Here is a 27,481-nt window from a genome sequence, read left to right as displayed (position 1 = left end):
GTGGTGGTTTGGGGGGGGGGGGGGGGGGGGGAAGGGAAGCCATTAGATAATTTTGAAAACAGGCATGGCATGCTCTGACTTATTTTTGAAAAAGATTTGGTTGTTTGTGTGTATTCACTCATTATTTATCTGGCACTGTGAATGAAACTTAAAGACATTGCTTAGGAATGGTCAAGCAAAGTGTGAACATCATTTTATTCCTTAGCAACTCCAGCAAGTCTACTTAAAGTCCTAGAAAAGCTCACAAAGTAACTTGCGGCAAATACATAAAATATTTGGTGTATTTCTATGGTATTACTAACATGGCAACATTGCATTCCTAAATATTAAGTTGTTAAATTCCATGGGGCATATTGTTTGAAAGAAACTTCTAGCCCATCTCTACCATCTCTTTCTTATTTGTATAAAAAGAAACTGAGTGTTTTCAGTAGGACACGGGCCCAGGTTTTCTCACTTCTAGTCCTGCATTTTCCAGACAATAGACTGCCTCTCATTCCATGTGCCGTCCTCAGTGACTAATTTCATTTTAACTTTAATTTCTAACTTTAAAAACAAGAGAACTAGAAAATAAAGCAATAACCAGGTGATATTTTAAAAATACTTTTTATTCACACATTTTTATATCCTGTTACCAGAGAAATGTATACTTTTTTGAACATCGAAAACTCTCAAATAATATAGTGTGTCAAACTCTGAAAAATGAAATCAGCTCTGAATTATTATTCTACATTTAGCAAACATCTAAAGTCTGAAATCTGAATGTGATGACAGGATTTTATTAAATTTTGGTGAAGTCATGTGAGTTCAACTACAAATTAGTTTACAGAAGTCACCCACGTACAAATCAGATTTTCCCCATTCCTGTCATTGCTCAGTTTTAAAGCCTGTCAGGCCACCCTTGGCAGTTATAGTATTGGTTCCTTTAGCCTGTAAATGTCAAGGTCAGTTGGAGGTAAGGACCGTGTGCTATTAGAGAGGGAGAATTAAAGGAATGAGAAAATGTTCCCAAATCTCAGAGGATAGGTACTTGGGAAAAAGTAAAACAAAAAAAAAAAAAAAAAGAAAGAAAAGTGATGCATGCTTTTTGACACTTTTTGGAATATAAACTAACATCCAAATTCTTTTAAACACATCAAATATAGGACAAAGACAGCATTTTCAAAGATTAACAAATAGTTTACAGATTTATCGGGAAATTCATGCCCTAGCGAGCAGAGGACACTGTAAACCTATATCCTGCAGTTCATACTAGAAAGCATTGATTTAAGTGTATTAGGAAAGACTTCTTAGAGGAAGTGACATCTGAGATGATATTGAAGGACTGGTAGAAGGCAGGCTGAGTGGGAGGGTACATTCTCAGTCCCAGGGACATCAGAAGTAAAGATGAAAAGCATTGTGCAGTATCTGAGAGACTATAAGTAGTACCATGTTGCTCATATGCAAAACCTAACAAAAACTATCTTCGTATTTCTATCTGGTGGTGTATATGCACTGAAACTTATTGACTGTGTGGACAGAAAAGTGATATTAACTATTGTCAAAGAAAAGCTAATGTTAATCTTCTCTACCCAAACAATGTAGAAAATGAGTGGCTTTTTATAAAGGATTTTCAGGCAGGCTGGGCAAATCTTCATTTCTGTCTACCTCCAAGATTACTGTGAGCCTAATTGAGATCAAGCTGTAAAATCAGGTAGCACATATTCCTGCAGTTCTCAACAGAAGAAACACATTTAAAAAATATACTTAGGAAGACTCATTTGAGATTTTTTGTGATGTTCTTTCTCTGTGCCTTTCTTTATACCTCATTGATCACCAGGTCCAGCTTTTCTACATCTTTCATATTTTGTGAACTTGACTTCAGTATTTTTCACCTGGATTTCTGACAAACTTTTCTCTCTACTTCTAGTCTCATGCCACTCTAGACAATTAAGTGATTTTTCTAAGGGGCAAATATGATTGTATTCTGCCCATAAAACTCTTGCCCCCGATGCTTTCAGTATAAAATCCAATCTCCTTATAAACTGGTGCCCACGGTTCCAAGTCTCATCTTGTGCCTCAACTTTTGGACCCTCATTTTACTGTCATTTCCTCTAACTTGCTGTCTTTTAGAAGCACTACCCATTTGCTTGAATTACTCTTCTCTTTTTTTCCTGGCAGATACATTGAGTTCGAGTTTATCTCCAGGGAACTCATCTTAAAGTTTTAGATCAAGTGTGAGAGAAACCCTTCAGCCTTCCTCAGATTATCTTTTCTTATCCATCAGAGAGCACATATCACACTGTATTGTAAGAGTTTCTGTCCCCAGCTAAGAACTTTCTACTGGCTGGGACTTTGTCTTTTATTTATATATCTTCAGCATCCAGTGAAGCCTCTTGCTGTAGTCAGCTTGTCAGTGAATATTTGTTCAATAAGATGAATTCATATGTCCTTTCCCTGAGAGTCATATATATCTACTTTCCAAGTATAAAAAAATACAGAGGAAAAATTAAAGGTACATCTTTATAAATTTGCCTCTGTTTATATCAAAAATATGAGATGTGTATTTTAGGATGTATTTTTAAGGGTGTATTTTATAAATTTGTTGAGTGTAAAATTTAGTTGAAATTGTTATTAGAGAGGCACCTGCATGGCTCAGTCAGTTAAGCATCCGACTTTGGCTCAGGTTATGATCTCACTGTTCGTGTGAGTTCCAGCCCCACACTGGGCTGTGTGCCATCAAGCAGAGCCCCCTTCGGATCCTCTGTCTCCCTCTGTCTCTGCCCCTCCCCTGCTCTCTCTCTTTCTCTCTCTCTCTCAAAAATAAATATTAAAAAAATTGTTATTAGAAAGGCTTTTTTTTGGAGCACGTGAGTGACTCAGTCAGTTAAACAGCTAACTCTTGATTTTGGCTCAGGTCATGATCTCATGGTTTGTGAGTTTGAGTCCCACATCAGGCTCTCTCCTGTCAGCACAGAGCCTGCTTCAGATCTTCTGTCTCTTCCCTTTCTCTCTCTCTCTCTCTTTGTCCCTCCCATGCTCTCTCTGTCTCTGTCTCTGTGTCTCTATCTCTCTCTGCCCCAGTCTCAAAATGCATAAATAAACTTAAAAAAACTACTTTTTTNTTTTGCAAGGGAAGCCTTTGAACTGAAAGTTGGGGCCCTTTCTATGGCTGTTGGAGTAAGAATGCAACAGCACAATTATGTACAATCTGTGTTCATTTTTTATACTTTCTGTCAACTCTTCAGCAACTTTTGGAGTGGTGGAATGCCTGTGGCTTTCTGACTAGGGTAGCAAAACAAAATAGTTCTAATTCGCTCAAATTTGGGTGGTTATTGGTTACATGCCTCTGTGGTTCATTTTCATTGAGTTTTAGGCCCAAAACTCTGGGAGGTATATCAGTTTCAGACCTCAATCCAAATGTATTTTTAATTGGCAAGCTCATCCTAGAAATTGAGAAAGATGCTAAAAGGAAATAGGAAACACTACTATTGGAACAATTCAATTTATACACATTCCTTCTTCATTATTTTCCAGGTATAACAGCAAAAATGACACTACAATTAAGTCTACAATACATATTTTAGTCAAAATGTTGTTGGCTCCTTTGTCTAGATGGCAGCAACGAAAACCTTTTCTAGACAAAGACTAAAATTAAACATGGACCTTTACAGACACTGAAAATACCTCATACAGTGATTCCGTTCCTTGTATTCTGAGTAAATCAGAGAGCCAAAAGTAAAGGAGAATGAAACTGGCGAGGGATTGTCTATTAAATCCTCAGCATTATATTTGAATTTGCAGCTGCTAAATACCACACGTTTGGTCGTTTCCTAAATACTATTGACACTGCCCTGCGTCATTTCATTCTCTTCCCATTTTTCCCCATGTTTCCCATCCTGTACAGTCACAGGGTATATATAAATGCTGGGTACACAGTGGATGCGATACATGGGCATACATGCTGCTTTGGAGGTACTGGTAATAAGGTCCTTGAGTATAAGGGCCAATCTTATCTTGTTCTTTGTACCCTTCACCTAGCTGAATATTACGCATTAAATGCTTGATACGTAGGGTTCAAATCTGAGTAACCACAGTCCAGCTTTATGGGGGAAGGCAGACTAGTATTTATTAGAAGTCGGGAGTAGAAGGATGAAAAGGTGAAGACATTTTCAGGGAAAATTACCTTCTCTTCATTTCCGTGTCTGAATACAAAACACATGCTCTAAAATAAATAAATAAAGGCTTATCCCTAGTGACAGAGAGTGCACTTATATCAAAACGAAAGAAGAAACAAAATAGATAAGATTTTTATGTTTTCAGTTGAGGAGAAGCAGAGCACTTCCCCGCCTGAGTTTCTGACAAGTTGTTGCCAGGCTCAGCCATGTATTTTCTGGGAACTTCATCAAGTAAAATCATTCTAAGACACTGCTGCTTTCAAACCCCAGATCAAATTTCCTTTTGGATCTGGGATCTGACCATGAGCATATAGAACTCTTAAGATGGATTAATTTTTATTCTGTTCATCTGATCTCTTTCATTTATCATTTAATAAGTGGACAAAGGGACTGAAATACACAGAGATGTGGAATTTTGGGTTACCCAAAACGACCTCCTCTGACTCAGTCAAATTTGTGGTTTATATTTTAGCCATCACTATGGTTAATTTCTGTTTGTTTTTACAATGCATATGAACAAATGTTTGATAAAAAAAAATTAAGAGAGAACGAACCAAAAGTGAAATGTGAGAGCAGTTAGACCGGCCAACGTTGTATTAAAGATACCAAGTTAAACGATGGAAAATGTGAACAAGCTGGGGTACTTTAGTTGAAAAAATAAACTGTTGATAGTACCCTAATACCTTGAAGGTTTGTTTGGTATATGTTCAAGCTTTTCTTTCTCTTGGGTGGAAGTTTCTCTTGGGCCATTTCAACTAATAAAATCAAAATCACATTAATTCAATTTCTTCTTTAATTTCTTTGTCTTCTTGTGGATCATCTGAAAATTTCAGCTGTGACATGACATGCTAGCTACTTCATTCTAAAGAGGAGACTTCAAGCAAGTGCTATTGGGGAGACTCAGAGCAGAGAAAGAATAGGAGAAATAGAACTGCCATTTCCTGAGCACCTACTGTGTGTTAGGTTTGAGTAGGCACTTTACATCCATTATCTCACAATTGCCCCCACTATATATGTGTTATTAACTCCACAGATGGGGATCTTAAGGCTTTAAAAGGTCAAGAGTTGGCCCAGGGTTAGTGGTAGAGTTAAGATTTAATCCCACTTCTGAGTTACACCAGATTTTCACTACTTCATGTTGCCTGTAGAACTGGGATACAAGAGTAATAAATGTCTGATATAAAAACCCAGAAATAAATCAGATGTATTTTCTTACATGTGTTTAGGAGTTTGATATTGGTATCTGTGGACTTAATTTATCTGTGCAGGCTTGGCCTCTATCAGCATGGCTGCGCAAACACTGACAATAATACATTTTACAATGATCACAGTAACAAATGTTCATGGCGCTACCTGAATAATACTGATTAAAAATAATTAATTACCACAGACCAGACTATAAACTTATTTTACTAGTTTTCCAGGCCACTGAAGCAGAGCATATATTGTCTCCATACAGCAAAACTATGACAGATAATCACTTCAGCTGCCAGCAGAACATGGTTTGGGTTTTTTTTTTCCCTGTTAAATCTGTCAAGCTTTTCAACTCAGTATGTCTCATTGCTTATTAGAAACTATAATATAATGTGAAGAATAGAAATGAATAAGAATTCATTTGTGTTTTGGGATTTTCTAATGTGTCATTTAGGAAAAGGAGTTTTTAATTTTATAAATTCCATTAGAGAAGAACTAAAATGATCTGTTACATCCCTTTTATTAGGTTTCCTACAAATGGTATGTTTTTCTTCCTTACTATATTATGATATATAAACCACCCTATTGAAGTCTATTGAAGTTTCTGTTGATTAGTTTATTAATTCATTTAAAAAATATAAGATACAAATATAAACATAGAGGGTCTCAGACCCACTTAGTAAACATGATAAAATATCTATGCAGATCTTTATAATATTAACTCCAGAAACCCCTGTGTAGACTTGATTATGAAGACACATAAGTTAAAAATTATTTTTTTTCTTTTCCTTCTTCCACAGTTTAATTATTCTCATTGTTCTTGAAGATGGTGAGGAGCACCTTTCACCATACAGTAGCCTTTATCAAAACAAAGAGCTGTTCAGTTGTTTAGTGATTAAAGGCACATCAACATAACTAGTGGTGATAATTCAAGTAAAGATTTAATTTAAAAAAAATCTGATTATCATAGGTCAGAGAAGTGCATCTAACACACTTACAGTAGGCTCAGAATATGAAGCACTGCTTCAAATGTTTGCCCTGGAGCCAAATGTAGAAAAATTTGGGCAAGTCATGGACCAATCATAACCAAATTTACCTCAAGAATATTTCCACTCATCTCTGCCCAACAATGACCATTGAAGGGATAGGGAGATTGGCATTTGTATCTGAGAAATTTGAAGGACATCCAGACAGCTATGAATTTTGAAGGAAATATTTATCTTCTTCATAAAACAAATAAATGTAAGGTTATTTTTCTTCCAAAAACACTACTCACTGCTTAATTCCCAGTGTCTTGAGTTCTGACAAACCTCCAGCTTGGCTGGTGTTCGTCTGAATGTGTGTTCTCACGAGCGTGCTATAAATTGACTGTGGAGAGTAGGGTTTTCTGGAGGACAGGAAGCCTCGTTGTGTTGTTTGGCACTTGTTTTTGTACCAGCAATACGACACGTAAAGCGACTATGTGGCTGAAGTTACTGCTTTCCTAGAAGGCAGGGGAGATGGTGTTCCGTGGGTCCGCTGGTTGAATAGGCCAAAGTAAACTTTGTTGTAAGCGCTGTCTCGTGGTCGAATGCATTCTTTTGCCAAGCATGTCATTCAGTTTTCAGACATAATTTAGCTCCTTTGGGCTGTGGGGAGCAGAGAGGAATTAGGCTGCTGCCTGCTGGAACCTCCTGGTGAAGAAGACGGTAGGGAGAAGAGTGCTGGGAGCAATCTGTTGCTAAGAGCCGGGAGAGTTGAAACTTCAGTCTGCTGAGTTGGCACTAGCTGTATGCAGTCTGTTGCAGGCCCTAGGTTCCCAGCTACCTGCAGCCTGCCCCTCAGTGAGCTTGCGGCCTCGATTGTACCTTCTGGCTGCTTGCAGCCATAATGCAAATACTTAATCAGCAGCTTTTGAAAAAGAGCACGATTAATAAACCTGTAGAATTCTCTTCCCTGATTAAAGCAGCAACTATGTGGCAAAGTCTATTAGAGCTAAGTTAGAGACCATTATAGTGGAGAAAATAAATTATTAAAGGGCAGATTTGTAGGTACTCTAGGAAAATAGAATTGGCTGGGCTAGGCCTGTCTCCCAGCTGTGAGACTTAAATAGGAGTCTGGGGACATGTTAAATTTAGTGCAGGACATCATTATAAGACAGCAGGGAAAATGCTGTAGCTGAAAGGCAGCAGTTTCCCTCCATGAAATGCACATTGATTTTCAAAGGCCAGAAAGTGGTTCCTCAGTCCCTGCGCTACTGTACACGGATAGAGAAGAATAGATGTGGCTACATTTTAGATCACACTTAATTTTTTTTTTTTAGTTTTATTTTTAAACCCTTCCCATAAGTCTAGCTCATTAGAGCAAGAAAGCTTTAATGAAATAATGGGCATAAAAGCAATCTAGAAAGTTAAAAACCTCCATTCAGTTGTCATTCAGCCTTAACAGTTTTTATGTGTGTAAGTTTATTGCAGTTTAAGGATATCGAATGTAAATGAAGATAAATGTTTGCTTCTCCAGACTTGCACACTAAAATATGCATTTCAAAAAGTAGTTAATCCACAAATGGCTGGCAGTAGAGTCTTGTTTTTATTTTAGTTCTTCCTTTTAAAAAAGCTGTATTTTTTCCCTAAACAATATCTAGTAAGTCGTGACATTGTTAAGAAAGAATCCCTAAAGCAGGGTTTTCAAATCATAACAAATGAGTGCATTGAATCTCTTTAATTTTAAGTTTTTAACTTTAAAACCTCTTGCTTTATGCTCATCTACTTATTCTTTTATTCTCTAAATGTTCATTGATCAGGTACAATGTATGAAATCACAGGAAGTACTGTCAGGAATAAAACTAATACCGCTAATACCGTTACCATGACTACTATTGCTAATAGCAAATCGCTTACAAAAGGCATACTGTGTATCAAGCACTGTATGAAGCACTTTGCAAAATTTCATTTAGTTCTTGCAAAAGCCCCATGAAGTAGGTGCTATTATTATCCTGAGTTTCACACTTAAGGATATTGAGGCACAGAGAAGTTAAGTAAAGGCTAAGGTCACATAGCAGGTAATTGGCAAAAAAGAGATTTAATTCAGGAAGGATTGTTTAGATTGTTTACAGTTGAGAGAGAGAGAGAGAGAGAGAGAGAGAGCATGCACCTGCAGGGTAATGGGTAGAAGAATGCTTGGAAAATTGCTGAGGGGACCCAGAAGATAGCCCCAGTGCTAGAAGAACCACAGAACAGAGCTGAAGCCTGGACAGTGGTATAAGCTGGATGTGCAGGGCTGCAGGCTGGGGCTGCCAGGCCACAAGAGTGCGGGGGTCAAGCTGCCCAAGCCACCTAGACGGTGGAGTATACCAAGTTGATTATGGGTGTAAAGCTAGACTAGTAGGCTGGGCCAAATTATAAAAACTCTAAAGGTCAGGCTGGGGCGTATGACCTTTGTTTAATGCCAGTGGAAAAGTCATTGGTGGGTTTGTTTGTTTGTTTTTTAATATTGGGGATACACGCCGAAATGCATTTCAGAGTTTAAATGTGATAACAGAATGTTTGGGTCGTGATGGAGAAAGACTGATACAACCTGCATAGAATATGAGTGCCAAAGAAAAAAAAAGGTCAGAAAATACTGTTTGGGGATGGCAGTGATGCAAAAGACACGCTGGCTCCATAAGAAGAGAAAAGCCCCACAATTCCCTACATGTTGGCATTGGTCAAGTAGAAACTCTCAACGACTCTGTAGGGCCAGCCTGACAAAACGAGAAGCCTTTAACATTCATACTCCAACTCCCAAAGATCATGGACATACACCTTTCTTGACGGCTCTCTGTAGCTTAGGTGAAAGCCCCTCTTTTGGTCATTGCATTCAGTATGATTTCTTGTGTCCCCACTGTGCTTCTGCGTGTAAGATGAGTATATCGGATCTATTTTCATTATAACCCTGCAGACGGTGGGTGCGCGCGGAGCGGGCATACTTCTGTCTGACTAAAAGCATCTGCAGCTTATTTTCCATGGTGCTGTGCCCTATTTTTCCCTCTGACTCATGCCTTGGAGAGCAGTGCCCAATCCTGCTTCTCTCCTCCTGTTGCAACTTTCACACGAGCCGCCGCCAAGACCGCCTCTCCCCATTGTCTGAAACTCACTGCGCCCGAGGCTGTTCTTACAGATGTGGCATGACTTATCAAAGTGTGATTTTTATCTCCCCTTTCATTTCTGTTAGTAACTGAAAACACAGAGAAAATCAGTTATGTCCTAGCTTTATTATGTGAACCTTCAGAGTTCAGGACACATGTATGAAGATTCCTCTGGAGCAAGTATGGTAATGGTAGGTTAAAATCAACTCTGTTTTTCTCCCTAGCGACCAAGGAATAGGGTTCCGGGTTATGAGAAACAATGGTCATCCCTTCAGTAAATGCAGATTCAATGTCAGGGAACAACTTGGCAGCCTGTAAATGCCCCCAGTTTGGGAGCCTACTGAAATGCCGTAAGAATGATTACACTGAAATAGAAATTACAGGTGCACATAAGCATTCCGACTGGGAAGCTAAGGAGAATCTGACTAAGGGTCATAGGGGCTCAGTGTCAGCTTAGCATTGCTAAATGGTGTTCTCCAAGATTTATAAGCTGAAGTAGGGAATGCACAACAGGAACAATCCACACAAGGGGTACAATCATGAATAATGGTAAATAATTGTAAAAATTGTGAGCACCTTGGAGAAGAAGATTTGGTTCACTCGCTCTCTCAACCGAATCCCAACCTTGCTAACCACAAATTAATTCAGTCAACAAGGATGTGTTAAATGTCTTCACTGGGTATAGTATCTTTCTGTGCGCTGTAGAAGATATACAAAATAATATGGAAAATGCAATTCTTATTTTCTAGCCCAGGGCTGTTGGTAGAAAAATAATGTGAGCTGCATGTATAATTTTAAAGTTTCTGGTAGCCACATTTTAAAAAGTAGAAAGAGGGGCACCTGGGTGGCTCAGTCCGACTTTGACTCAGGTCATGATCTCCTGGTTTGAGAGTTTAGGCCCGCGTTGGGCTCTGTGCTGACAACTCAGAGCCTGGAGCCAGCATCAGATTCTATGTGTGTCTCTCTCTGGCCCTACCCAGCTCGTGCTCTGTCTCTCTCTGTCTCTGTCTCTCTCTCTCTCTCAGAAATAAATAAACATTAAAAATATATGTATTAAAAAAGTAGAAAGAAGTAAAGTTAACTTTTTAAGCCTTTTAATCTTTTATTATAGACTTTGAGCTCTGAAAATAATACGAGAAAAGGGAGGTAACATATTCTCATGAACACATCAGCAAAATAGTTGAAATACCACTTTCTTTATCTTGAGGTGTTTTTCCATTGCATGTATGTGTTTATTTTTTGGTGATGGGAAACTACATTTACCAATACTTTGTTCTTTTTTTTAATGTTGTTTTTAATTGAAATAAAAAAGAGGCAAAGTTAATTTCAATAAATTTTTTAACCAAATATACCCAAATTATCTCAGTATGTAATCAATGTAAAACCTTAAAAAAACTTAATGTTTAGTTATTTTTGAAGGAGAGAGAGACAGAGTAAGAGTTGGGGAGGGGAAGAGAGAGAGGGAGACCCAGAATTCAAAGCAGGTTCCAGGCTCTGAGCACAGAACCTGATGCAGAGCTCAAACGCACAAATGGTGAGATCATGACATGAGCCGAAGTTGGACGCTTAACTGACTGAGCCACCCAGGTGCCCTGTAATCAATGTAAAACTGTTAATGAAATACTTCCCATTCTTTTTACATATTGTTTTTCAAATCTAGTGTGTATTTTATACTTCTAGAGCATCTCAAGTGAGATGAGCTACATGTGGCTTGTGGCTCCCCTAATGGACAGCAGCAAATCCTAGGCATTTAAACATCCAATTGGGAGAGGCACCTTGGTGGCTCAGTCGGTTAAGTGTCCTATTTTGGCTGAAGTCATGATCTCACAGTTTGTGAGCCCAAGCCCCCCATGTCGGGCTCTGTGCTGACAGCTCAGAGCCTGGAGCCTGCTTCCACTTCTGTGTCTCTCTCTTTCTCTGCCCCTCCTCTGCTTGTGCACTTGCTCTGGCTCTCTCTCTCTGTTTCTCTCAAAAATAAACAAACATTAATTTTTTTTTAATAATAAAAATCCAGTTGGTGTGGAAGGTCTTTTTACATGGTGATAAAAATAAAATCTTGCAAACAAATGGAATTTTCATAACACTGATAGTCATCATTTAATTAATCAATTAATAGAATGTTTCCAAAGGTGTAGTCTGAAAAACACACTTTTCCTATAAGGTGTTATGTTAAAAAACAAAAGTGAGGTATGATTATATAGGTTCAGAAAATTCTGGGTTAAACAAATTTTCATCTGCCACTCTGCTAGCTGAAACCTCGGATATGTGTACATTGTGGATTTCCAAGAAGAGAATGTGTATATGATATTTCCTATTCTTAACTGATCATGAAATTGTTTTTTCACAGAACATCTCTTGGGTCTAGTGTTACAAGGAACATACCATGGAAAATGCTGATTTAAGCCCAAAATAAGTGATGTAGGAATTTGGAAATCAGAAAGAGGTGAAATGGAGCGGTCCTAGGAAGCCTTTGTGGGAATGTGGGTGTACCTGCAATTAATTCTTCTCCAGTGTGTCCAGCAGAACCTCTGTGATAGCATTTGGCACGTTCTTCACTTGGCTGCCCCCTCCTAAGTTCCCTAGAAAGAAGAAATAGATTCTTATTTACATCTTGATCTCACACCAAACCGAGCATAATTTATCAGTAAATATTTGCCGGATTGAGTTGAATAGAAAGTTTGATAAAGACCAGTACCGAGTAGAGCACTTGAAGAGTAATGAACTTCATAAGTCCAGGAAGAGAAACAAATCACAATACCGAGTTGAGGTTAATGAGGAAAAGACAGTGAGAGAAATTGTCGTTCCTGACACAGCAGGGAAGCCCCTCCCAATGCTTCTCAAACATTCCATGTCAAGGTCATTCGCTGGAGAATATTCACACTCAAGGCAAATCAGAGAACAAGAGAAGGCAAGAAGAGCCATGAAGAGAAGAGTAGACAAAACAAGGCAAGGGAATAATATGCCAAAATTTAATAAAAACGTTCTTCACCTAATGCATAGGGGAGGGTTTCGTTGTTTAACAGGTAAATCTTTAGGTTTTTTGAGAAAATGAGATCTGAGACAAAAGGCAGGAGGACGTGTATCAATCACATAAAAAGGTCAAGATCCAGAACTTGGGAAAGAAACTGTAGAAAGTATAATTTCTAATCAGATACCCAAGAATCACATGCTTTACTGAAATGAATTATTTAGATATGAATATTCAGGACATTTTCTTCACAGCTTATTGCACATCTAGATGTGAGGTGACTGGCCCATGTCTGTACCTGCCAAGCTCTCTCTAGGAGTCTAATTTCCGGATCCCCTTATACATACAGTCCTTCCCAGAGGAGGACGGAAAGCACAAAGGAAAGCAATCTCTTTCATTTTCCTCCTCTATTCTTCACCTAATCTGCAGCCTGTATTTTTTGTCTGTAACATCTGCTTATAAATACGGATTCCCTCTCTCAGCCTGAACACAAAAGAAAAGAAAGACACCTACTGCTCTCTACCACAGATGACAGTTTTCCAATATGGAGTAAGATGGAGTCTGCTAAAAACGTTGGGTGTACTATAAAGAAATTAAAACTCGACCAGAGCTATAATGAAACCCTCCTCCTAAAACTCCAGAGTAGATTTCAGGGAATACTTTTCCTATTCTAGACATAAACATCTAAAAGAAAGGGACATTTCCTTAATTCTACTCCCAAACATCCTCTCCAGAACGTTACCTTTGACCTGGCTTCCAGTCACCAGACATACTCTTTTAGCTTGTCCTTCCAAAGCTCTGTCCACCCAAAGAATGCACCAGGCTGGACATCAAAGAACCCTCTGCTTGCCACTTGGCTGCTGGGACAGCCCTGTGTTGTGCTCCTGCTGGAATTAGTGCTGATGTCTTCAGAGGAGCCAGCCAGGGGACCAGGGCAACCAGTCACTGGAGACATGGGGAAGGGGTGAAGGTTCCAAAGCCCCTGGAAAGCCATGCTCCCCGCTTCCCAGTGAGGGGCAGTGTGGCCATCCGTGGATGAGAAGCTGTGTAGTAAGGAAGTCTAAGCCTCAGAGAGCCACGGGGCATTATCTGGAGGTAGAGTCTTCTATCCAGAAAGCATAATCACTGTTAAGATTGTGATCACAACAAGACCATTGTTTCAAGAAAAAAAACTTTTCCATAGTTTCCCCCCCTTCCCCATAGTTGGGCTCCAGAATTATCAAAACACATTCTGGGGCCTCACGTGACCCTCCTGGTACAGGAAGTCAGGTAGGGAGCCACTGTGGAAACGTGAAGACAGAGAATGTCTTGTTTACCCTCAGAGCTCCTGGCAAGTGGTGAGCATTCAGTGCATATTTATTGGGTGAATTGATGGGTGCCCATTTTGCAAATGGAGAATCTGACTTGGGGATAATGAATGATCTTGCCAAAGACAACAAAGTTATTAAGTAGCCAAGTTGGTGCTATGACCCAAGTCATCTGATACATTTTCCAAAGCACCTCTAGGAAGGCTTGTGTACTCCGTAAGCTTGCAAAACATGCTTGATGCAAAACATACGTATTACGTTTTTTTTCTAGAATGATCCCCTCCTTCGGGCTTAGGCTTTTATTAATTTCTAAAACGAGTTGCTCCTATTTTAAGACCCGCTGGCGTGTAGCCCATCGTAAATAAAGATGACACACCTGGCCCACCACCAGAGGACATGATCCACCCATTCCAAATCTTTTCCACTCTTCTCAAGCTTTCATCCCTGTGCCCTAAGTCTCAACAGATCATTAACAAGATCAAAGTCAGCTGGTATGAACTCACAATGTCTCCAAATTCTTCTATACCTTCACAGATTCCTCCTTTCTTTGGCTAATCTCTCCTCTTCCCTCAGACCTCAGTACTTCCTAGCTCCTGGAAACCGTGCTCCATCAATGAATTATTTTTCAAATCCGTCCTTCCTCTATGTCAGCAAACCTGCAAGGCATCTCCATATTTAAAAGTAATTCTTTCTCTTCCCTTGTGACTCCTGGAGCCATCTTACTGCCTTTTCACCTCCCCTTCTGTCACCAGCTAAGCCCGCTGCAGCATGACTTCCTGTCCGCCAACGGATCATTCTGTACCACCCCAGAGCCAGTGGCTCCCTCTCTAGTTCTGCCTTTTAAGTTAAGTAAATCACCAATTGCCCTGGTTGCACATTTGAGCAACAAGTCAAGAAATTTCGGTTCCCTTCCTGCACCACTCCTGGTTTTCATGGTGCTATGGAAACGTTGCATTTTCTCTCTGAGAGAAACAAGGCTAACGAACTGAACAATTTTCATATTACCAGGAGGAAACATGATTATGAGGCCATGTCTTACTTGGGTGTCCAAGGCCAAGAAATAGAAGGTGGAAGGGGAGGGGTAAAAATGGAGAGAAAACAAGGCGAGAAGCTGCTTGCTAGTTGGGGATGTGTGACAGGGCTCTTTCCAGGTCTTAGGACTGTCACTGCATGGCCTGGCATCAAGAAGCCAAGATTCCCCTCTCCACCAGAGCTCTCCATTTACCCCTTCTCATCTGCCCCCTTCCCCCACTCTCAGGGAGCAAAGGTAGACTGGCCTCAGAAAGAAGAGGTTTGCCATAGTCTGTATTTCCTTAAACTCCTGAAATTCCCGGACACTCAGGAGAATGAATCTCTACTCTAAAAACTTCTTTCGTGTACTTAATAGATGCCTCAGTTAAAAGCCCTTTGTTCAAAATTTGGGGAGAGTGGGGGCTTAAATACAAACTAAAGTTCATTTAGTTTAGGTAAGAAAAAAATAATGTCTTTTGCATTTTTGTTGAGGTGACCTAAATTCTCTGAGCATGTCAGAAGCCTAAAAGTCCAGAATAGGTTTACCAAGTAGAAGCCCCTGAATGAGAAAAAAGGTCAGGAAAAGCCTGGGGATGCTGAAGGAAAAGTACTCTAAACTAAAAGTGTTAGCAAGACCTGCTCGTGTTCATTGTCTTTTGGGGAAAGACAGGAGAAATTCTGCACCGATATATTTCCAAGTCGGCCCGTTAGCACACACCTACAGGCAACCAGATCTCATGCTCTGCTCCCATGGGTGCAAATCCTCAGGTGTCCTCCCTGGGCCAGATCTGAACTATCCTCCAGAGTGATGGGCAGAGCACATCACAGAATAGCGTCCAGATGATGAGCACTGTCCCTTCACCCTGGACTGGTCAGTAGCCCAGATGATCTAAAAAGGAGAGGTACATTATCTCATTTCCCCTGAATACAATGCTAGTTAAAAGTGGAAAGAATTATAAACAGAAAGTTACAGCTTCATTAAGCCCATGATGCAGGTCAAGTTTCCTGGCAGCCAGTTTTGCCCCAGGCTAGTGCTAGACATGTAGTCATTTACAGGCAGAAATAATAGCAGATTATATAGTCTTTTCTGTGCACCATCTGTGGAAGCTTTATATAGCTATTCATGTGCCTTTCTTACAGAAAATGGTCAGATAAATATAACCAAAAAGGAGTCATTGCCTAATCTTGATGATTCAAGTGGGGGCTACAGGCCACCTCCATAAAACATTGGTTTTCTTTCCTGAGATGCAGTTCCTTTTCATTATTAATTCAAGCAAGAAAAGGTTGAATTAATTTCCACTGTGGAAAGCAAGATTTATGTTGATGATGAAGATTTGAGATGAATTATATATACTGAGAAAACTACACGGCTGTGCTTATTAATGGGTAAAATAATTATTGTAATTTCTCCTTTTTGAGGATTTTTCTTACATCTGTATGTGTTACCACACACAAGAAGTCTTCCTATGTTTTATGAGACCCTTGGAAACATTGCCCTTTATAATCCAGAAATAGAGAAGATCTGTAACTTTGGATTTTATAAATCCCACTTATCTGTCAATGAGGCAATACTTCCATCTGGAGTAAGTTAATTATTTCATCCCTCTTATTTTTCATCCTGGAAGTAAGTAACTCTGAATTCTGTGTTCACTTTTCACACTGTGAAAAAATTTTCTGGTCACTCTTCAGTTGATATTTAGGAAAGTCAATTTTCAGGTACTTGTGATATAATCTTTTCTTCACACTTTCAGAAGTTTCTGGTATTGTTTTTGTCTTTATTTTCTGGGTTCTAGCTTCAATTCAGACAGAACTAATTCTTCCTTTTGGTTGTCCTGAGCTGGAGAACAGAGTCAGATATGTTTTTTAAATAAAGAAATAGAACATACACCATTCATTTGGCTTTACTCTTCTTGAATCTCTCAAAAGCATTCACTTATAGTGATTCCTGGGAGTGAGCTCAGATTTTGCTCACTTTGAAAGCATAAGCTGCTATGATCTATTCAGTTCAAATGTAACTTAAATATTTAGATGTTAAAAAGCTCTTTAAATCATGAGTTGGAAGCAAGGAGATAGCTAAAAGTTACCCAGCCAATTAGTTGGTTACTTTAAACACGCCGATAAAGACTGACTTTGGACCAAACATAGGCTTCACCATCCATGAGAAAGGGAAGGTCGCTCCGCTGACAGGAAAGCCGGACAGGACAGCTGTTGTCACAGGATTTTTTTTTTAACTCAGGCAAAGCCAGTCATCCGCTCCCTGTACAGGCGCTGGTAACCTTCCTTCTTCCATCTTAAAATTGAAAGTATATCAATGCTAAGAGGAGCTTCAACTGCCAGGGACAGATACCCTCCCTCGAAAAGGAAAAGGGAACGAATGCATAGGAGAGGGGCTGCAAGCATTCCCTGAGAGTGCTAATAAAAGCAAAATACTGACATTTTTGCCTGATAAATTTTAAACAGATAATTAAGAAACTTTGACTTTTATTTCTCTGAAGGACAAGTATTAAATAGGCCAAAATGGGCAGCTGGGAGTCGTGAATATTAATATCACAAAAGGTTATATTCTCTTTACAGAAGAATATTTTGCATAATTGAAAACTCTATTGTTCCAATTAAAATACAACTTTCCTTAATAAAATTTAATTTGCACAGAACTTTTAAAGAACATATCTAGGGTATAAAACAAACCATGATGACCTTTTATTAATGGTTACTTATTTTTTTATTCATTTTATTCTAAACAATACAAAATGTGTATAACATAACAAATTATGAACATTGTTTTCTAATCCTGCCCCAAACATCATGGTCTGGTATATACACGTCTAGCCTATTAAATACTATATATATTTACCTAAAAGTGAAGCAATTCAACATAAACTTTTATTTGTAAACTACATTTTTCACGTACAATATTACAGATATCTTTTTAGATCAATACATACCCGTATGCTTAATTCCTTTTATAATTTTTTCTTTCTTCAGTGATTCAGAGAATCACTGAAGAAAGAAAATAATTACTCATACTCTGAAAAACCTTATATAAAATAGTTGGTAAAAATCTCTCCATTCATCTGACCTACTCACCCACACTTAGAATCTGGACAGTGAATCCTATTGAGTACATCCTTCCAGATTTTGACCAAATTGATACTGACAATCTATGTATACATCTGTGTATATTTTTTTAAATAAAACTGAAACCACTATAAGAAATTTCTGTTATTCCCCAACTTTAATATGTGTGTACATCTTTTCAGATCAGTAGATGTATAATGACCTCCATCTTTTTAGTGGCTACATAATTGTCATCATGTGAATTAAGTGTATTGACTTATTTAGTGCTTCATTGGCAGGCATTCAGATGGTTTCTTACGCTTTGCTACCATAAATATTACTATAATAATCATCCTTTTGCACACAAATCTTTACATATGTGCAGTCTTATTTCTGTAAGAAAGAAAATGGAAGGCGTGCCTGGCTGGCTCAGCAGGTACTTGTGACTCTTGATCTCAGGGTTGTGAGTTTGAGCCCCACATTGGGTGTAGAGATTACTTAAATAAATGAATATTTTTCTTTTTTTTTAAATATTTTTATTTATTTCTGGGAGAGAGAGAGAGAGACAGCGTGAGCAGGGGAGGGTCAGAGAGAGAGGGAGATACAGACTCTGAAATAGGCTCCAGGCTCTGAGCTGGCAGTCAGCACAGAGCCCGACGCGGGGCTCGAACCCACGAACCGCGAGATCATGACCCAAGCGAAAGTCGGACGCTTAACCGACTAAGCCACCCAGGCGCCCCTAAATGAATATTTTTAAAAAAGTAAATGGAAGTACAGTTGATAGATTAAAAAGAATGAGAATTTTAAACTTTAATAGATCTTGCCAAATTACATTCCATAAACAATGCATGAGCTTGTCTGTTTTCCCACACTCTCATCAACACTGGTGTTAGTTACAACATTATAAGTTAAAGTGAAGAATATAGATGGTCATCGTGGTTCTCAGACACGCTGACAAAAACTTGCACAAGGAAGTGCTCTATTAATTTATATACATCAGTAAGAGATATTGATTCTTCTCTCCAATAGTATTCATTTCAGGCTTTCTTATAACCAAGGGGAATATCTTTACATACCAAGAAGCTGGAAGAGAATTTATACCTAGTACTAATTAAATATATGGTCTAATACATATCACAAGGCCAAATTGACTCAAAACCCAAATTGGGGCACCTGGGCGGCTCAGTCGGTTGAGCATCCAACTTCTGCTCAGGTCACGATCTCACGGTTCGTGGATTTGAGCCCCGCGTCGGGCTCTGTGCTGACAGCTAGCTCAGAGCCTGGAGCCTGTTTCAGATTCTGTATCTCCCTCTCTCTCTGACCCTCCCCTGCTCACACTGTCTCTCTCCCTCTTTTTCAGAAATAAATAAAACATTTAAATAAGTAAATAAATAAATAACCAAATTTGTTCAGCAGTTATTTTCTATGTACTATTTAGGTTGTCTAGTTCTTGGGGCAAATTTTACACTATATATGTACACATATGTTATATGTATATATAGTGTAAAATTTATATATGTATGTTGATACATATATATCAATCTCGGAAGAAGCTTGAAGAAAAAGGTACATCTGTCTATGGATAAGTAGTTACAGTACAGTATGATGTATCTGTAATATTGTGACATTACAGCAGAGAGAGAAAGGCAAGAAGGGAGTGGGGACCAAAAAAGATCTCTCTCAAGAGATAGCAATTTTGTGTGGTCCCAGAGCATCCTAGGACAGAGGTGAAGTCATAAGGGGACAGCATGTAGATCTGGGGGCTAGAATACAGGATAACAGTGAGAAGAATAAGACAGAGGCACTCAGATGAGAACAACTGATCTCAGCTGAGAAGGACTTTAGTTATTATGCTAAAAATTTGGATCTAAGCCCATCCCCCACTGGTGAGCCAGTGGATTCTTTTTTAAGCAAGGAGGACACTTAAATGTGAACAAGTAATGGGAGAGCACCATCACTCCAGGAAGTCTGGAAATCATCACTGGGGTGGACTTGTGCAGCTTCTCATAACACCCAGGGTGGGGGGGATCATCAAAGAAACACAACTCTGATCCCAAGAAACAAGTATTTTAATAAACATTTATGTACTTTCCTTGGAATTCTATAGTTAAGCATTTTATGCCACACTCCCTTGGGCAGTCTACCTGCACATTGCACAAGCATTTCGACCTTGACAACTAAACTGAACATTTCTTCCTGCACGTCCCTTCATGAACAAACTGTTCTCTCCCTTCTGGTGTGTCCATCCAGTAGTCCACAGATTTCCAAAAGATTTCATAGATTCTTTTTTCCCTCACCACCACTACTTATAACTTCTTCCCAAAGATCTCTGGTATACTGGCCCCTTCCCCACCATTCTAATCCAGACTGTCATCACCTTTTGCCTTAAGGTTTACAATAGTCCCCTCATCAACTGCCTGCCTCTAGACCCAGCAGTCTCCATACCTCTTTTTTTTAATTAAGTTTATTGATTTATTTTGAGAGAGAGAAAGAAGTGGGGGGGAGAGGGGGAGGGGACGGGGCAGGTAGAGAGAATCCCAAACAGGCTCCACACTGTCAGCACAGAGCCCAACGTGGGACACAATCTCACGAACCACGACATCATGACCAGAAGCAAAATCGAGTCAGATGTTTAAACAACTGAGCCACCCAGGCACAACGACCTTTTTAAAAGGGTTTTTTAAAACTATGCAGATCTAATTATACTCCAAGATCCCATGCCACCACCGTCACCATCAAATCCTTCTGTCGTGTCCTAATACTACATAAAAGTAAAAAAAAAAAAATTGATGACAAAACATAGTGAACAGTTTGACTTCATTTCTGTAAAATGTATGTACATATAACAAATACTATGTGTATAACACATAACTAAAACATACTATGCGTGCATGCATGCCTGGTGAAATCCAAAATGTCATCTGTACTTTCCATTTCTAAAATTTATTTTTTATTATCCAACCTTCTAATGAGCATATATATTACTATTTAATTAATTAATGAGAGGAAAGATAAAACCCAAACCCTTTAGTATAGTTTATATCACTCCATCCTTTGGCCCCTGTGTTTCACAAAACCTAAAGTTGACCTGTAACCTATATCCTTGATGTTCTTAAAATACACTCTCCTTTCTAATTGTTATCTGTTCCATGTTTATTCCCTTTTCTTGAAGACATTGGTCTCCTCTTCCCTTTCTACTCATCCTTCAAATTGGTCTCTCCCTTTTAACACCAGGTTCCTTCAACACGGTGCTGTTTCATCCTGTTCACCTGGGCATTTCTTTCACAGGGTGAGAGCAAAGTAAATGATCCCAGAGGAAATGAATGATGGAATGTTCCCTTGGCTGTAAATGAAAATAAATGGGAGATTATAGTCTCTGAATATTTACCTTAATACCGTTTATACAACATCAAATAAAGACTTTCAAATGACTTTTTCAGCAGTGCTAAAGTAGATAATGTCTGCTTTTGGTAGGCAAAGCTTTGGAAAGCATGGACTGACTTCTAACCTTATCGATCGTCTATATTTTAAAAATACATGGGTGTTCTCCAATAAGCCATATTTGAAGTTTGAAGCTTTTTATTTAATTTTAATTATTTTTATATATATGGCATTTTATTTCCTTAATATGGAAATGCCTGCAGTCATTTTTAACATCATGAGAAAGGGCTCATTTAACCGCATAGATATTGCTATTTAAATTCACTGAGAATAAAATATGCCAATGTTTATTGGGTGATTTTAAAGGAGTTAAGAAGGATGACAATTTCTTAATTTTCAAGCATATAAATATTACTAACTTACATGTGTACTTGCCAAAAACCAATATGACTCAGTATTATATGTGGACTTTTAAACCAGTTTTTTTTCCAAATTCATTATTTCTTATTATGTATAATAATACAAAAATACATTATTTGTAAAAATACATTATTTCTTATTATGTATAATAAGAAATACAAGAAGCACCACTTATCGTTGAGAATTAAATGGGTAATAAATTGATATTTACATAACCGGTTTGCATATTTTAAATGAATACATTTAATTCCTATGTGTGGCTGTAAGAGAGAAAAAGAATAACCATTATTTTTGAGAATTATTCAGTTCTGAATAACTTATCCCAAGGAAATTATCTCAGCCTTCCTTGACACAACTTTGAGCTTGTCCGTCTGTGCATCCTCAGTTCCAACTAGCTCTCAGCCACTCACACGTATTGTAACTGGGCTGTATTTACTTTTGGTTCCCTCTAAGCTCCATCCTGCCTCTAGTTCTGATTTTATAGCTGCTTTTTAAAAAAAATATATTTTATTTTGTTTAGAGAAGTTTGAATGGTTTACAATAAAATTATATCAACATTACTCACCAGAATGGTACTTTTTTTTTTTAAGCCAATGACAAACCTACACTGATGAATCATAATCACCCAAAGTTCATCCTCAAAATGCATCCCACGTCACTCTTGGCAATGTACATTCTATGAATTCGGATAAATGTATAATGACATGTGTCAGTGACATGTGTCCAATATCAGACATTGTATTTCCACTGTCCTAAAAATCCTCTGCACTCTGCTCATTCATTTCTCTTCACAGCCGCACCCGCCTAAAGCAGGTTTTGAAGACACTGCTTTTTTTTTTCTCCTATTCTACTCACGAAGGGACAACCTTTAGATACATATTCTTCTGTATATCCAATCACACAAAACTTGATTAATAATTGTTTTTTCTAATCTGGGGTCCTCTTTGACTATTTAATACTTACTGCTCAACAATATCAAATCACCTTCTGATTTTTATTGATTCACAATACTTACAAAATTGTTCTTAAAATATGAGAAAAGTGTGTGCATGTTTAATCTCCTTACAGGTAACAAATTGTTTTTGTTTTCAACCTAAATAAAAACGATATTTATATTCTTTCATATCTTGACTTTTCATAAAACTCAACTGCAAATAAAAACAAATGTGTGTAAGAAACTCCTATGTGTGTAAGAAACTTTCCCAAGGGGGGAAAAGCCTTGAAAATGTTCACCCACCTTAAATTATATGGGTATTTACTTGAGTTTACCCCCCTGCCTCCCTGTATATTCATCATAAGCCAGTTGCTGAGTGGTAATTAAGTGGTGATCATTAAGAATAAAAACAGGGACGCCTGGGTGGCTCAGTTGGTTAAGCTTCCAACTTCAGCTTAGGTCATGAACTCACGGTTTGTGAGTTTGAGCCCCATATCGGACCCTGTGCTGACAGCTCAGAGCCTGGAGCCTGCTTTAGATCCTGTATCTCCCTCTCTCTGCCCCTTCCTTGCTTGTGCTCTGTCTCTGTCTCTCTCTCTCTCTCAAAAATAAATAAACATTGAAAAAATATTTTAAAAGAATAAAAACAAAGCATTGCATTGTGGTGACCAGCACCTTCTGGTCACACATTATTTGAACAACAGAAAAAAAATTTGAAGGGGTATGTGAGCAATAAACATTGGTATTCCATTTTAAATGTGTGGAAACTGAGGCTCAGAAAAAGTAATTTATTTGTGGCATGTTGCACAGCTAGCGTACACCCAGATAGTTCTCTTTTAAATGTAAAATGATATAAGGAAATGAGTATGGGTATTAGAATTATATGGGCTTGTGTCTAATTTCTGGTCTTCCACCAGACAAATTACAAGTGCTATTTGTTTAGAATGTCTATTAATAGAGCTAACACGAATGCATAGATATGTTGCATAATGTGCATAATGTGGCTTTTGGTGCACGATACTCAGTTTTAATCATAACCACATTTGCTGAGCCCTACTTGTGATCATGCATGCTTCTGCATTCATTATATATATTCATTTAGTTAATCCTCTGAGCAGTCTTAGGAGGCAGGCTTTCACAGAAGAGGAAACTAAAGCAACTAAGGATTTAATTGGCCCAGGGTCACAAAGACAGTGAGCAGTGGAGCTGAGATCAGAATTCAGCAATCTGACACAAGAGCCCCCATCCTGACCCACCATACTACTGAGAAAGTTAGATCCAGACCCTTCTATTCTCTTATGTGCTACACTGGCATCAATAACTCTGTTTCCCATGCTGTGCACTTGTGAATTCCATAGGTGAGCTCCATAGTATATAAACCGATTTCCGAGGCATAATAATGGACAGCGCCTTATGTAGCATATGAAATATGATTAATATTTTTATAAAAGGAATCTCATTAAAAATAAATTTGATAGCATAGTGTGCCGTCTGCGTAATGACTTTTGTTATTGACATCCAAGAGGATTGCTATAAATTAACAAAGAAAGAAACTGGTGTATTCATAGCATATGAATCACCTCATGTACTTAATTGGTGACTTACTGAAACTGGAAAGCTTGCAGTTAACTCAAAAAGTCAAGAAATCATCCAGGAATGATTTCTTAGTTATGCCAGACAGATGTCTGTCATCACAGAATATTTCTTTTGTTTATAATTTTAAAAAGAATAGTAAATGGATGTCAATTGTTTCCATATAGCTTTGTGCTATTTTCTTTTGTTTTGATCTTAGCTGCCACATAAGAGTTTTTCACTCATGACCACATGATAGAACAAATGATCCCACATGATTTCTTAGTTCAGTGTTTTCAACACAATCTAGTCATCAGAGAAGTTAAGTGGGTAAAAAAATCCCCTGGTCATAAGTTCTTTAATAGATAGTCAAAGAGATTTCATCAAAAATGACTTCCTCCTCAGGAAATTGACACTCTCTGAGATAGCTGAATTATCTCCAGTATAAACAATGACAACTTGTTAACCATTTTTAAAGAAACAGCTTTATTATATTATAAAAATTGATTGCTAGAACACCTTAGTACTGACAGCAAACATAGGCAAATATCTATTTAAATTTTTTTTGCCAAAGTTTGGTTGGTCTACACCATTCTTTTTTGACTTAAAACACCTACATACTGACTTCAAAAAAAAAATAAATAATGATATTTCATGGAACACACTCTGGGGAACACACTGCTCTTCTTTGGGTTATTTATTATATCATTTTTTGTTCAATAAAAAATTGAAAACACAATTAAAATAGGATTATGAGACTTTATGAAACACCATAGGGAATGATTTAAAAAAAATGGTCCATCTATTGAATAATTTATCCTCCTAGTTACTATTTTTTCCCCAATTATCAGCCTTAGCTGTTAAACCATTCAGTTATATACACAGCTCGAATTACGAGGGCCACTTGGTGTAGGGAAAAGCAACTCAGTGGGAATTAATATTGTCTAATGCTATGTCCGCTTTGGTTCTGACCTGTCAAAGTTAGCCAATACGGTGGAGCCTTAAGACACAGTTGGCCTTTTAGAGATAAAACACCAAGGAACAACAAAGTATCAGATCTGAGCAGGGCAACAACTGCAGAGTTCTAGAACAAAGCCAGGCCTCTGACTTTAAAGCAATGTTAGCTATAACTTGGCTCTGTTGGACCAAGCAAGCGTATCTGATTGGTGACAGCAGGATCCCAGAACAGCTGTGGACTAATGCAGAGAAGCGACATATTCTGGCAATCAGCTTGAAATGCCATGTGCTTGTGGATTATTGAGAAGCAGTGGTAGAAGACAAGTCCACTGAGTGTGTGGCCAAGGAGAGAAGACCCAATGGCTTTAGCTGAGTGGAGAGAGACAACCGGAGGCGAGACACATAACAGGGGCCTTTGAGGCTAGAGTTGTAGTGACTTAGAGATATGCGATCTATAAGGACTCGCTCTCCAGAGTTGGCTTCAAATGAAAGAGTCACTTCATCCCACACAGTGAATTGTGACAACCGCCTAACAGTAATGATCAAATCACAGCTACAGCATTCAAGTTCAGGAAATAATGAGCTAATTTAAAACCTATGGGGACTTTAAGACCGGCTAAATGACAACTTCTATCTTAAAATTTCTCCAGGACACCTTCTCTTGTAACTGGGATCCCGGAGTCCTAATTTCCTCCATGAGAATGGGCCACACTTAAATCTGCCATGCATGCCAAGGAAGATAGCACATTTTCCACAGCAGAATGCCAGCTTCTCGCTGGGCAAACTTGATGATAACTGGCAGTATCAAAGCCTGAACTGATATGGCTGGCTTACACTGTGAACAAACTGCTTTAGAGTTTGGTAACTGCCACCATATGATTTACACTGTCCCCAAACACAAGTGATCAAAATCTATTCTCAGTGTGTTCCACATCGTCTTGTGTATTTTATGGCTAAGGACTGAATCCCAATCTGATAATAGTCACAGCAGGGAAGAAAAATTAGCAATTTATAAATCAGGGTGCAGTTAGCCCTCAGATACACAGGGTGCTCGCTCCTTTGTAGGCCTTAGAACTGCAGAGAATCAACTGTTTTGCCCCCCTCGCCCCTGCCCCCGGGTTTCCGTCAGCCCCCATCTGCCTGGTAAATGCCAGTGTACTTCAGGTCGTAATCTCCTTTGTAAAGCAGAGTCGATCACATCCATTGTGCCAACACTGTCCAGAACAATCTTCATTACAGCACTTAGCGCTTTCCACAGCAATCGTGTGTTTACATATCTGTTTTCTCTACCAGAACTCCAGGAGGCAGTGGCTGTGGCTAGCTCATGTAGATGCTGAACAAATGTCTGCTAAAGGAATCAGTTGAAAAAAACAAGTGAATATATGTCATAAACTATAAACTTCTTTGGAGAACTAAAAACACATGACATATGAGTCCTGACAATTTTGAAAATCATATTAAAACAGATATTTTCCTTGATGATAGGCCATAATATGTAAATAACTGTTTATTGTCTGCCATGGGAATTAATTTTAAGTCTTTAGTTAATAAGTGACTTCCTAATGCACTGTTACTCAAACCTAAAAAATATTTGAGTGACCAAGCATGAGCTGGAAAGGTGCTTTGAGGCTTTTTTTTCTTTTTCCATTGGAGAGAATAGATTTGACCCGAATCGCTCACATTCTTGTGTAGTCCCACTTTTGACCAACTGTAAGCATTTTAACGTACAGCTGGTTATGTTTAGAGATGCCATCTGTAGCCATGAAAAAGGTTTTCTCTGATGAAGAGTTAATTGGTCTGGAAATGTTTCGTAAATACGATCTTCATTTCTTAGCATGGTGTGTTTTCTTTTATTTTGTTTTGTTTTTCAGTCTGTGAAGCATGGGTTGAAACATAGACCCAGGATGCAAACTCTAGCTCCTCTACTTATTAAACTGTCTGACTTCAGGAAAGCTTCCCCAAATTCAGCAAGTCTTCATTTCCTCATCTGTCGAATGAATGTTCAACCAGTTGTCAAGATCCAGTGCAGTCGTGTATATGAAGTGCCTACCCTGGTGCTTGGCATAACCAGGTTCTCTCTTAAGAGTATTTCCCTTTCTCTTTGCCAGCTCACCAGGAGATTGGTGCCCTCCCCCAAGGGTAGTCCACAAATCAGTAGCTGTACCTCCACTCTGCTTTAGCCTGTAGACTATCCTCTCACAATACCCACATTTTTAAAGAGCACAGTGCTTGTAGATTTCAGTTTCTGCCACAGGACACCCCTAGATGCCGGCAGTACCCTGCCCTGTGCCATTGCCCTGCTAAGACACTTCGACAACACTGTTTAAAAGCTTTCTCATGGTTAGAACACCCTTCTACTGTTAATACATTTTTGCCCTTCAAGAAAACCCTGAAATATGACTATCAAATTGGATTAGACTA

General features: G+C 38.6%; 1 protein-coding gene and 1 long non-coding RNA gene across 4 annotated transcripts in view; one reads left to right on the top strand and one right to left on the bottom strand.

Moving 5' to 3' along the window:
• CPED1 (cadherin like and PC-esterase domain containing 1) overlaps positions 1-27,481 on the top strand; it is a 245,015-nt gene that overhangs the window by 182,252 nt on the left and 35,282 nt on the right. The gene's annotated exons all lie outside the window — the stretch shown is intronic.
• Positions 26,215-27,481, bottom strand: part of LOC144239283 (uncharacterized) — a 36,621-nt gene continuing 35,354 nt past the window's right edge. Inside the window, exon 3 of the long non-coding RNA XR_013337363.1 lies at positions 26,215-26,408. This is a non-coding gene — a long non-coding RNA (uncharacterized LOC144239283). The remainder of the gene's footprint in view (positions 26,409-27,481) is intronic.

The sequence above is a fragment of the Crocuta crocuta genome, unplaced genomic scaffold (assembly GCF_008692635.1).
Source record: "Crocuta crocuta isolate KB4526 unplaced genomic scaffold, BGI_CrCroc_1.0 scaffold16, whole genome shotgun sequence".
NCBI lineage: Eukaryota > Metazoa > Chordata > Mammalia > Carnivora > Hyaenidae > Crocuta > Crocuta crocuta.
The sequence above is the reverse complement of the archived record's forward strand: the minus strand, read 5'-3'. Positions and strand labels throughout refer to the sequence as shown.